Consider the following 13445-nt stretch of genomic DNA (forward strand, 5'->3'; position numbering starts at 1 on the left):
CTGGACAATCTGGAAAGAGAAAAGGAGGAAGGATGAGAAGCTCCAAAAGGTTGGGAAACCACGATTGAGTGGTCCAGAACGGAACAATCAAGATGATCTCTGCTGATTGGAAACAAACTTGACTCAGGGTTCTCGGGATCATTGAGAACGGCGGAAACGCGTAGTGGAGGTCTTCAGGCCAGTCCTGAAGGAATGCGTCCACAGCTTCCGCTTCCGGGTCCGGGCGCCAACTCGGTAGTTGTTTGTTCAAACGGGAAGCAAAGAGGTCGATGTAAACAGGACCCCAGACTGAGGAGATGGCAGAGAACACCTGCGAGTTTAATCTCCAATCGCTGGCATCCCTGAGATAGCGTGAGCTCCAGTCCGCCTGAACGTTGTGTAATCCTGGAATATATTCCGCCACCACTGTAAGTTCCCGGCTCAGACAGAAAGACCAGAATTCCCATGTCAAATGAGAAAGCATGGGAGAGTGTGTACCGCCCATGGCATTGACATAACGGACAGCGGAGACGTTGTCCATGCGTAGTCGAATGCAAGTTCTGATCATGTCTTTCGCAAAACTGCGAATGGCGAATGAGCCCGCCAGGAGCTCCAAAGCATTGATGCGCAGAGGAGATTCCTCCATCGACCAAGGACCTCTGGTAGAAATGCCTTTGCAGTGGGCCCCCCAGCCGAGGAGGCTGGCATCGGAATCCACTGTAAAATCCGGACGAGGACCGCAAATCGCCTTCCCATTCCAGGCTTGGAGATTGCAGATCCACCAACGGATTTCGTCCCGAGTTTCGTCATCTAGACAAATAAGATCCGCGTAGGTGGCTCCCCTGTGTAAATGGGCCGTCTTCAGGCGTTGAAGGGCCCGGTAATGTAAAGGGGCTGGAAAAACGGCCTGGATGGAGGAGGATAGGAGGCCGATGATCCGAGCCAGATGTCGAAGGGAAATTTGTGGTATTTCCAGTGTTCTGCGTAATTCCTTGTGAATCTCCTTGATCTTTGTTGTCGGAAGACTGAGGGTTTCTGCTACCGAATTCACAGAAAACCCTAGGAATTCCATTGTCCGTGCTGGGGTCAAAACGGACTTGTCGTAATTGATGAGGAATCCTAACCCGTTTAACAGGTTCGAAGTGAGTTCCAGATGTGATAGAAGGGTATGTCTGTCCTGGGCCAACAAAAGGATGTCGTCCAGGTAGATAATTAGTCGAATTCCTCGACTGCGAAGCCATGCTACTACCGGCCGCAAGAGTTTGGTGAAACACCATGGAGCCGACGAGAGCCGAAGGGGAGGCAAGTGAAGCGCCAAGTTTCTCCCTTCCACGGAAACCAAAGTAGGTCTCTGGAGGATTCTTCTACTGGGACAGTGAGGTATGCGTCCTTTAGGTCGAGTTTTACCATCCAATCCCCTTTTAGTAGAAGATCTCTGAGAAGATGGATGCCCTCCATCTTGAAGTGTCGATACCGTACAAAACTGTTTAGGGGGCGCAGGTTGATGACGGGACGCATTTGGCCGCCCTTCTTGTGTACCAGAAAGATAGTGCTCAGGACACCCCCAGGGAAATTTGGTGCACGTTCGATCGCTTCCTTTCTGAGCAGGTCCATCAGCTCCCTGTCTATATGAAATAGGGTGTCTGATGGGGTGATCATAGGGCGGGGAGGGAAGGGGAGACTCGGAAGACTTACCAACTCTATTTGGAAACCAAGAATTGTGGAGAGCACCCAAGTGTCCGTGGTGATGGTGGACCAAAGACGAGAAAAATGTCGGAGTCTGCCCCCTACACAAATTGGAGAAGAAAGAAGTGGAGGTACACTTACCGAAAGGGCGACGGGAGCTGGAGCCTCCACGGAAGCCTCTACGATTGGGAGCACCTCGTGATGGGAAGAAACCCGATGGAATCCTGGAATGAGGATCTTTCAGAGAAGGAGCGGTGGTTGTAGGAACCTCGACCCGAGCCCCGGGTCTGGAATGAGGAGCGGCCGGACAGACGGCCCCTGGAACTGCCGGACCTGTGTGAAAAACGAGGATGGAAAACCTTCCTCATAGAGGATTGGGCCTTGTCAAGGGCCGTAAATGCTCCAACATATTTGCTCATATCTTTTATAAATGAGTTGCCAAAAAGGAGACCTTGTGCCTCACTACCAGCTTCGGATAGGGCCAGATTAGATCATTTTGGCTCGATCATAAATAAGATCGCCTTACGTCTCTCGATTGAAAGGGAAGTGTTAACATTCCCGGCTATACAAATGGCACGTTGTGTCCAACCACGGAGGACCTCAGGGTCCACAAATTCATTAGCCGCTCTAGCGGTCTCAGCCAATTCGAAAATCTTGGCTAGGGGCCCAAAGACGTCCAGGAGCTTGTCCTGGCACGCCCGAAGAGCAGAATCTAGGCCTCTCCTAGGATTCCAGCCAGTTTTGGAAAGAAATTGGACCATCTTAGGGTCTACTGCTGGTGTATCGCAAACTTTGTTTGCTATTAAAGGCCGCGGGCATTCGGCTTTGAGCTTTTTACGTGCCTCCTTACTGAGAGGGCAGTGGACTCTGGATTCCAGATATTGGGCTACATGATTCAGTGGTAGCCATTCAGCCGATCTTGGATGGTGTCGTGAGTCGGGGTCAAATAATGGCTCCCCAGAGGGGTCGGTCAAAGGGCCCGATGAACCTGATGCAGCTTGAGAAGTAGACGGTCCTTCTGCTGTAGCGGAACTATTAATGGGCCGAGCAGATGGGGAGTCAGACAGGTCTGCATCTGGGAATTCCTCATCCTCGAACCTAACCTCCTCGTAGTCGGAACCAATTTCGGATCCTGAATCTGACTCTAGTTGTGCTCTGGCACATTTCCAGCTCCTCGCCTTTTCTGCCTGGCGGGAATAGGCTCTTTTGCGCGATTCTGGCGCGCTATCATGGGTGGCTTTGGACACACCAATCAATTCGGTTCTGGAGGTTGGATGGGAAGCAGTCCCTGATTGGGTGTCAACCCTGGGTGGGGGAGGTTGAACTATGAGTGCATCAGCAATTGACCTGGATAGGGAATGGGACATGGATCCCATTGCCGCCATAATAGCCTCTGACACAGAGCGTTGTAGGATATCCACATGGGAAGGTTCTAACATTAAAGGGGCTCCACTAAATGTAGGAGCTGTAGCAGGGGAGTGAAATTCTACCTCAGAATCCTCTGCCATAGACTGTTTAGATGGGATATGAGCCATAATAGCCTATGTAGGATACAGTATAAATGAATAATTAATGGGCCTGGGATTAGTGATAAATGTCACTATTATAAACTATAAAGTATGGGGTAGCTGAAAGAAAAGGCACACAAATAAACGAGGTGAGTTACCCCACAAGACGCAGAGTAGTTCTATCTGAAGCGATGCAGGGAATAAATTCACCTCAGAAAAAAGAGGGGGCGTGGCTTATGTATGGTGCTCTTTAACTCCAAACTAGAGCTAAACTACCAAGATGCATAGCATAATAAGAGAGCTTGTGTTGGACACAACAAATCGCGCACTGAAGGGGTATATCTATTTAAAAAGTGCAGTTTTCACTTTGCTCCATCTGCTGTGAATTATTTTTTGCAAAATACCTGTTGGGTCAAAATGCTCACAGCACCCTTTGGTAAATACTATGAGGGGTGTGGTTTCTAAATGATGTACAGTTCATCCAAGTTACCATTGTGTTAGGATACTTTCAGGGTCTAACTTTTTAAAACATTCAGTTCAGACCCAAATATACAGGTCCTTCTAAAAAAAATTGCATATTGTGATAAAGTTAATTATTTTCTGTAATGTACTGATAAACATTAGACTTTCATATATTTTAGATTCATTACACACCAACTGAAGTAGTTCAAGCCTTTTATTGTTTTAATATTGATGATTTTGGCATACAGCTCATGAAAACCCAAATTTCCTATCAAAAAAAATTAGCATATTTCATCCGACCAATAAAAGAAAAGTGTTTTTAATACAAAAAAAGTCAACCTTCAAATGATTATGTTCAGTTATGCACTCAATACTTGGTCGGGAATCCTTTTGCAGAAATGACTGCTTCAATGCGACGTGGCCTGTGGCACTGCTGAGGTGTTATGGAGGCCCAGGGTGCTTCGATAGCGGCCTTAAGCTCATCCAGAGTGTTGGGTCTTGCGTCTCTCAACTTTCTCTTCGAAATATCCCACAGATTCTCTATGGGGTTCAGGTCAGGAGAGTTGGCAGGCCAATTGAGCACAGTAATACCATGGTCAGTAAACCATTTACCAGTGGTTTTGGCACTGTGAGCAGGTGCCAGGTCGTGCTGAAAAATGAAATCTTCATCTCCATAAAACTTTTCAGCAGATGGAAGCATGAAGTGCTCCAAAATCTCCTGATAGCTAGCTGCATTGACCCTGCCCTTGATAAAACACAGTGGACCAACACCAGCAGCTGACATGGCACCCCAGACCATCACTGACTGTGGGTACTTGACACTGGACTTCAGGCATTTTGGCATTTTCCTCTCCCCAGTCTTCCTCCAGACTCTGGCACCTTGATTTCCGAATGACATGCAAAATTTGCTTTCATCTGAAAAAAGTACTTTGGACCACTGAGCAACAGTCCAGTGCTGCTTCTCTGTAGCCCAGGTCAGGTGCTTCTGCCGCTGTTTCTGGTTCAAAAGTGGCTTGACCTGGGGAATGCGGCACCTGTAGCCCATTTCCTGCACACGCCTGTACACGGTGGCTCTGGATGTTTCTACTCCAGACTCAGTCCACTGCTTCCGCAGGTCCCCCAAGGTCTGGAATCGGTCCTTCTCCACAATCTTCCTCAGGGTCCGGTCACCTCTTCTCGTTGTGCAGCGTTTTCTGCCACACTTTTTCCTTCCCACAGACTTCCCACTGAGGTGCCTTGATACAGCACTCTGGGAACAGCCTATTCGTTCAGAAATTTCTTTCTGTGTCTTACCCTCTTGCTTGAGGGTGTCAATGATGGCCTTCTGGACAGCAGTCAGGTCGGCAGTCTTACCCATGATTGCGGTTTTGAGTAATGAACCAGGCTGGGAGTTTTTAAAAGCCTCAGGAATCTTTTGCAGGTGTTTAGAGTTAATTACTTGATTCAGATTAGGTTAATAGCTCGTTTAGAGAACCTTTTCATGATATGCTAATTTTTTTAGATAGGAATTTTGGGTTTTCATGAGCTGTATGCCAAAATCATCAATATTAAAACATTAAACGGCTTGAACTACTTCAGTGGGTGTGTAATGAATCTAAAATATATGAAAGTCTAATGTTTATCAGTACATTACAGAAAATAATGAACTTTATCACAATATGCTAATTTTTTGAGAAGGACCTGTATTCTGGACTAATCAAATATGCTCAAATTAACCTAAAATTTGTATATAACACCCAAATTCATATTTTTTTCTAAATAAAACACTCAACAAATAATCATGACTCTAAAGAGGAGACCCCCCCCTCCCTTCCCTACACACACACATATTATTCAACTGAAAGTGACATGTGCAATCCAATTCTCCATCCAAACCAGCTAGATAATTAGAATATCCCACCCAGGATTACAGTTCTCTCAATGAGACATGCAAACTAGCACAAAGGACAAAAGAACCAGAATGTCTCATAAGTAAATTGACTTTCTTAGGCTACTTTCACACTCGCGTTTTGGGCAGATTCATCATTAATCTGCAAAAACAGATCCGTTACAATAATACAAGCGCATGCATCCATCATGAACAGATTCGTTTGTATTATCTGTAACATAGCCAAGACGGATCCATCATGAATTCTATTGAAAGTCAATGGAGGACAGATCCGTTTTCTATTGTGCCAGATTGTGTCAGAGAAAATGTTTGGCTCAGTTTCATCAAGCGAATAGTAAAACGCTGGTGTCCACCTCCAGAGCGGAATGGAGACTGATCGAAGCCAAACTGATGCATTATGAGCGGATCCTTTTCCATTCAGAATGCATTGTAAGAGCCCATGACGGATCTCACAAACTGAAAGCAAAACGCGAGTGTGAAAGTAGCCTAAGTTGACTGGCCTTGGGGAGTACTCTTCATAGTATTCTTTATCTATAGGGAGACCAAAAAATATTCATGATGAATTTATGCCAGGCAACACTGCTTTTGCTTTGTGGGCATTAGACAGGATATGCCCTATTTTCTGATTTGTCAGGCAAGCTAATTGGGGTTTTTGAGAAAGATATTCAAATTATCTTCCAGAAAAGAAATGCGAACACCAATTGTAACGGCACCGTTTCCGCAGACAAGGGGTTAAAGTCCGTTTAGGCGATAGGCCCCTTTCCGAGAGACAGGCACAGCTACTGCAGAACACCAACCTCCCGAACTGGATACAAAATAGCACTCCAAACTGGAACCTCACAAGTAGCTGTCGGCAGGCGAACAGGAAAAGCATTCAGTCGGCTTACACTCCTGGCAATCAGTCTCCAACAGCATACAGGGAATCCCCCAATAACGAGACAAGGCTCCGTGTTGAGGGTCAAGCAGTGATCTGAAGTGCTGGCACACCCAGCCTGGTTTTTATTACCGTTTGTTGCAGATACAGGACAGATACAACATATCCCCACAATGCATCATGGTTTCCTCCCCTCTGTCCCGGAGACGACCGAACACAATCCAATTATCTCTCAGGACAAAGGGGAGATCACCAATACACATGCGGAGACAACAGGACAGGAATCACCACCCAAACACACAATGGCACACCCCCACAGCAAACACAGACATGTAACATATCCCCAGATAGCTCAAGTCTGAGTGCATATCATTAGGTGACTGGCACTCAGAATACACGAATACAATACTATTAGCTATCTGGGTGCCCTCACATAACATACAATTTAACCGAACACATAATAACATAAAATACAATTCTACAGACAGATTTAAGCTGTGCGGCCGGTCTGTCTTCTCCTTTACAGTTACTATGGGCCATAATCCTGAGGCAAGAGGCTTTTAAACAGCCCTCTCCAAAACCCAGTGGCGAGGTTGGTTTCGCCACACATCTTCCCCCCCCAGGGAAGACTAACCAGATACCTGACCTCACGCCGGTCGGTACCTGAGTTAGTCTGGCAGGCCACCCACAACAAAATACTGGACCTGCTGAATTTCGTAGCCTGTCTCTGTCCAGTAAGTCCACCAAGGTGATGTTGGAAGCTGGTACTCCCAGTCTCTGTGTTGCTCCCTGGTTTGGAGTGGAGGTTGCTTTGTGGGCAGGGATCAGCGGTACTCAGCCCTGGTGCCAGCGCTACCACGGAAGAAGCCTGGTTGGAGCCTGGTTGTTGGAGGGGGAGACCGACTGTCTCTACCCCCTGTGCTGTAAGTGCAGAGACCACGGTCCCATCTGCCCTGTTGTGGGGCTTACTGTCTCCCCCTGGTGCATTAAGCTGCCGCTGGGGAGAGGGGGTAACGTGCTCCTCTCCCATACATACTTCCAGCCGCTGGGGAGGGCGACCGACCGCCTCCGCTCCCAATACAGTGTCCTGCTGCTGGGGAAAGGAGACTGGGCTCTCTATTCCCTGTAGGACACTCTGCCGCTGGGGGACAGGACCGACTGTCTCTGCCCCCTGTAACTCCGTCTGCCGCTGGGGAATGGAGACTCGGCTCCCAATTCCCAAAAAATCATGCTGCTGCTGGGGGGCAGGAACAACTATCTCTGCCCCCTGTAACTCAGCCTGCCGCTGGGGAGGGAGGCCGCTGCTCTCCTCTCCCTGCACTTCACACTGCCTTCCCGGCATATCACTCTGCTGCTGGGGGGCAGGAACAACTACCTCTGCCCCCTGTAACTCAGCCTGCCGCTGGGGAGGGAGGACGTTGCTCTCCCCTCCCTGCATTTCACACTGCCGCTGGGGAATGGAGACACGGCTCCCAATTCCCAAAAAATCATGCTGCTGCTGGGGGGCAGGAACAACTACCTCTGCCCCCTGTAACTCAGCCTGCCGCTGGGGAGGGAGGCCGTTGCTCTCCTCTCCCTGCACTTCACACTGCCGCTGGGGAATGGAGACTAGGCTCCCAATTCCCTGCAGGACCGGCGGAGAGACCTCGGTCCCATCTCTACCGGCCACCTGGGGTCCTTCCCAGTAACACTCTACAATATCTGCCCAGCTGAATGGGTCTGGATCTGGGTCTGTCACCTTACCGTCCTGCTGAGCCTTCTCAATGGAGTGGAAGAGATCTCTGTAGTCCTGCTCCAGTTCCCACTCCAGGGTTGCTAGGTGAGCCAGGTCTTGCTCTACCTCATGGGGGTCATCCCACTCATGCCTAGCCTCCCTCTCATAGAAAATGTCCTGAAGTCTGGACTGTGCAGGGCTCCCGAAGTCAGGCTCTGCAAAGGACTCCCATAACAAGCCAGGACCATCAAACTCCTCTCCCTCTGGGTTGTCATGCTCAGCTGTCCAGGGTATAAACTGTGCCACATACCACCAAAGCGCCTGGTAGGCATCCTCCAGCCATAGCTCCTGCCATACCCGGTGCTGTAGTTCTATCACCCATTCCTCCAGGGGCTGCTCTCCCAGGAAGGACATCCGCAGGGCCACTTGCTTCTGCAACCGCTGCTCTTCACTGGGGAGACTCTCACCTCGCTGGTATTGTACATTATCCAGGGCCTGGTACCAGATGCCTTTCCTTAATGCATCCCGGCCATCCAGGTCCTCCTCCTCGTATAACACTGCTGGTTCCATCCTGTTGCTTTTAGGGTCGCTGTACTGGGACATGCGTTGCCCTTAAATTGTAGAATCCAAAGAAATGGTGTCTCCTGTAGCTGTCCTTCTGGCTGTAGGAACGATCCCGCTGCTTGCCACCAATGTAACGGCACCGTTTCCGCAGACAAGGGGTTAAAGTCCGTTTAGGCGATAGGCCCCTTTCCGAGAGACAGGCACAGCTACTGCAGAACACCAACCTCCCGAACTGGATACAAAATAGCACTCCAAACTGGAACCTCACAAGTAGCTGTCGGCAGGCGAACAGGAAAAGCATTCAGTCGGCTTACACTCCTGGCAATCAGTCTCCAACAGCATACAGGGAATCCCCCAATAACGAGACAAGGCTCCGTGTTGAGGGTCAAGCAGTGATCTGAAGTGCTGGCACACCCAGCCTGGTTTTTATTACCGTTTGTTGCAGATACAGGACAGATACAACATATCCCCACAATGCATCATGGTTTCCTCCCCTCTGTCCCGGAGACGACCGAACACAATCCAATTATCTCTCAGGACAAAGGGGAGATCACCAATACACATGCGGAGACAACAGGACAGGAATCACCACCCAAACACACAATGGCACACCCCCACAGCAAACACAGACATGTAACATATCCCCAGATAGCTCAAGTCTGAGTGCATATCATTAGGTGACTGGCACTCAGAATACACGAATACAATACTATTAGCTATCTGGGTGCCCTCACATAACATACAATTTAACCGAACACATAATAACATAAAATACAATTCTACAGACAGATTTAAGCTGTGCGGCCGGTCTGTCTTCTCCTTTACAGTTACTATGGGCCATAATCCTGAGGCAAGAGGCTTTTAAACAGCCCTCTCCAAAACCCAGTGGCGAGGTTGGTTTCGCCACACCAATCTTATCTGATTCCAGTCGAAGTAAGACTGTCCAAGAAAGCCGCCACTAGAGCCTCATTGTTCCACACTAGTTCAAAAGCCAAAGTGCAGAACTGTATGGCGTATATGTTGACAGTGAGATTTCCCTGTCGAAGTTGCAGAAGGGAATAAGCAGCAGATATACTGTAGAATAACCTGGTTCCTCAAATCCTGCAGATTGATGTTCAGAGGATCATTTCTATGCGAGAGTGGAGTAGCGCAGGCTAGAGGAGAGAGGTCAGGAAGGCGACTTTAGCCCAGTCATTGGGGAGCTGGTATAGCTGCAGCTCAAAGTGCATGATACACAGAGCCTCAGCACAACTTGGGGTTCATAGTGTGGGGGAAGCAGCATATGCAGACTGAAGCCACTAGTAAGCTCTCCACTGCTTCAACTCTCCCTATATCTGACGCTCAACGCGTTTCTGTGTGGACTTACTTCCCCACTTCATCAGGAGTTGTAGTATGTAATAGGGGATAGCAGATGCAATATTTAATGTGGCAATAACACAGGAGTGCCTTTGGTATCATGCACGCTGTGTCAATGTTGGCGCTGTAATGGCAAAGCGGCAAACACAGGGAGAGTAATACCATAAGCTATGTGATAGCAGCTATGTTTCCATACGATACTAGCCCTAAGGAGGACTCCTGGGGTTAGATTTCTAATTTGGTGGCCTATGATAAATCACATTACAGGCTGCGATTATTGGCATTGTTATTCACTGCACAAATGAATATGATAGCTGGATGAATTACCAGAGTGCAGTGAGGGTAGTGTCATATAGGGGGCAGCTGGGCAACGGTTGCTTAGTGGTCTCCCCTTTAATAAATTAATATAAGGCTACTTTCACACTAGCGTTCGGCTGTCCGCTTGTGAGCTCCGTTTGAAGGGGCTCACAAGCAGACCTGAACGCTTCCGTCCAGCCCTAATGCATTCTGAATGGACGCGGATTCGCTCAGAATGCATCAGTCTGGTGGCGTTCAGCCTCCGCTCCGCTCAGCAGGCGGACACCCGAACGCTGCTTGCAGCATTCGGGTGTCCGCCTGGCCGTGCGGAGGCAAGCGGATCCGTCCAGACTTACAATGTAAGTCAATGGGGACGGATCCGTTTGAAGATGACACAATATGGCTCAATCTTCAAGCGGATCCGTCCCCCATTGACTTTCAATGTAAAAGTCTGGACGGATCCGTTCAGGCTAATTTCACACTTAGACATTTTTTGACAATATAATGCAGACTGATCCGTTCTGAACGGAGCCACCATCTGCATTATATGAGCGGATCCGTTCAGAACGCTAGTGTGAAAGTAGCCTAAATATATCAAGTGGATAGCTCCCATATCCATATGGACCACCCATTGATTGACATATACCCTAAAGCCTAAATCTTTCTGGCTCTAGCACCAACTATGTTTTAACAAGCATATATAATAAAGACTTTTTTGTTTTCTATTTAGCTTTCCAATCAAGCTTTTTTTTTTTGTGGTATAGCATTATAACCAATCACAGCACAAAAAGGGCATGTAAAATACTAAAAGCCTCTCTATGCCCCCATTTCAGTTGGTTACGGCATACAGAGAGGCTCCATGTAACTCTGTGCTGTAGCCTACTGAGATGATTTGTGGTGATCCTGTGCATTGTGATCACTACCGCTATACTGTGACTAAACTGTGCCCCTGAAACTGCAGTGGTCAATAATATAATTGTTCATTTGTAGCAGTTCTAGTCCTAATTCCTATCCCCATCCCTCTCTGTGGACACTAAGCTATCCGTGCTTTTTTGTCACTCCCTCCCCCCCCCTTTTTTTTTTTTTTTACAGCCCTGCAACACTTTTTCTGTGTGCGAGCTGTGACCACCAAACACTGATCAGTGACATATTTCACTGATCATCATCTGTGGGCCGGGGAAAATAGTAGTGCGTCTTATGAATCTCTCACTTGTACGCAGTAGGACTGGGGAGAGATGAATAATGAATGCTAAATAAATAAAGAATGAATGCTTCTTGTGCTGGCTGTACTGACCGATCCCTCGTCTTCTGCTGGCGCTGTGCTGTGACCTGACATTGTGACATGACCTGACTCATCTGAGGTTAATTTGCATATGTATCAAATCGGTGTTTATACACAATAAAAGCACACAGAGCTATGGGGACTGGGTATTGCGGATGTGGTAGCCGCTATCTAGCAACCCATGTCCTCAGCTCTATACACAAAATCCCGGTGACAGGTTCCCTTTAAGGGCTAGAACCCTTGTCATATTCACCCTAATAAAGCTCTATTAGGGTGAATAGGACTTTACACTCTCCCTGCTGCCCTGTGCTTTGTGCACACAACAACAGGGAGCTGACCATGGCGCCAGCCTCTCATGTGCCCCCAGTCTCTCATGTGCCCCCCCAGCCTCTGATCTGCTCCCCCCAGCCTCTGATCTGCTCCCCCCAGCCTCTGTTCTGCTCCCCCCAGCCTCTGTTCTGCTCCCCCCAGCCTCTGTTCTGCTCCCCCCAGCCTCTGATCTGCTCCCCCCAGCCTCTGATCTGCTCCCCCCAGCCTCTGATCTGCTCCCCCAAGCCTCTGATCTGCCTCCCCCAGCCTCTGATCTGCCCCCCCCAGCCTCTGATCTGCCCCCCCCAGCCTCTGATCTGCCCCCCCCAGCCTCTGATCTGCCCCCCCCAGCCTCTGATCTGCCCCCCCAGCCTCTGATCTTCTCCCCCAGCATCTGATCTTCTCCCTCTGGTAACGCAAACCCCCCCCCCTCCCTCCCTCCCCAGTATTAATCATTGGTGGCAGTGGCCACAGGGTCCCCCTCCTCCCCCCCCATCATTGGTGGCTCCGATCGGTTACCATGGCAGCCAGGAGTCACGCTACTGAAGCCCTGGCTGCCATGGTATGTTAGTGAGCAGCATTATACTAACGTGCGCCGTGGCCGCCGGTCGCTCCTTCTTCTCATAGGTCTGTGCAGCGCATTGCTAATGCTGTAAGCATTAGCAATCAAGCGCACAGACAGAAGAAGGAGCGACCGGCGGCCACAGCGCGCGTGAGTATAATGCGCTGCTCTCTGCTCACTAACATACCATGGCAGCCAGGACTTCAGTAGCGTGACTCCTGGCTGCCATGGTAACCGATCGGAGCCCCAGCATTACACTGCTGGGGCTCCGATCAGAAACTGCAAACTGCCACCAATGATGGGGGGAGGAGGGGGACCCTGTGGGATATGGCCGGCACATTCATTGGTGGCGCAGTGGCCACAGTCCCTCCCCTCCTACTCTGTCCTCATTGGTGTTCAGCGGCAGCCGCGCACAGTGGGGAGGGAGGGACTCCCTCCTCCTCCCTCCGCTGTGCCGGCCGGCTCAGGAAAAAATGGTGCGCGTGATCATATCGCGGTCCGGCGGTATGGCGAAAATCCATATTGTGGCCCAAATTCATATAGCATATCGCCTATACCGCCCACCCCTAGTCTGTATTATGTATGTGCACCCCTTATCATTTGTACAGCGCTATGGAATGAATGGCGCTTTAATAATAAATAATAATAATAGGTTATAAATGTCAAGGAACTGGTTTCTACTTTTGCCTCCTGTATGGGGAGGAGGGGGAGCTAGGTTCTTTGATCATGAGGTGACTAGAGGGGATAAAGATAGTATAGGTAAATATAAGAAATGGTGTATTATATCATATCCCATAAAAATGCTTTGTTCTAGAGTTGTATAATAATGTCCCAATCATCCCTACAGTAGTCAGCTGAGGAAGCATAGAACATCATTACCTCTGATATGGCTATGGCCAGCCTGCGAGAAGAGGATCCCATATTCCTCTTGTCTTCTTCCTTATCATCATCATCCAGTAATGAG

At 48.9% G+C, this 13445-nt stretch overlaps 1 protein-coding gene across 1 annotated transcript in view; it reads left to right on the forward strand.

The window, feature by feature from the left end:
• Positions 1-13445, forward strand: part of LOC122928255 (A disintegrin and metalloproteinase with thrombospondin motifs 2-like) — a 670803-nt gene that overhangs the window by 235818 nt on the left and 421540 nt on the right. The gene's annotated exons all lie outside the window — the stretch shown is intronic.

The sequence above is a fragment of the Bufo gargarizans genome, chromosome 2 (assembly GCF_014858855.1).
Source record: "Bufo gargarizans isolate SCDJY-AF-19 chromosome 2, ASM1485885v1, whole genome shotgun sequence".
Lineage (NCBI taxonomy): Eukaryota > Metazoa > Chordata > Amphibia > Anura > Bufonidae > Bufo > Bufo gargarizans.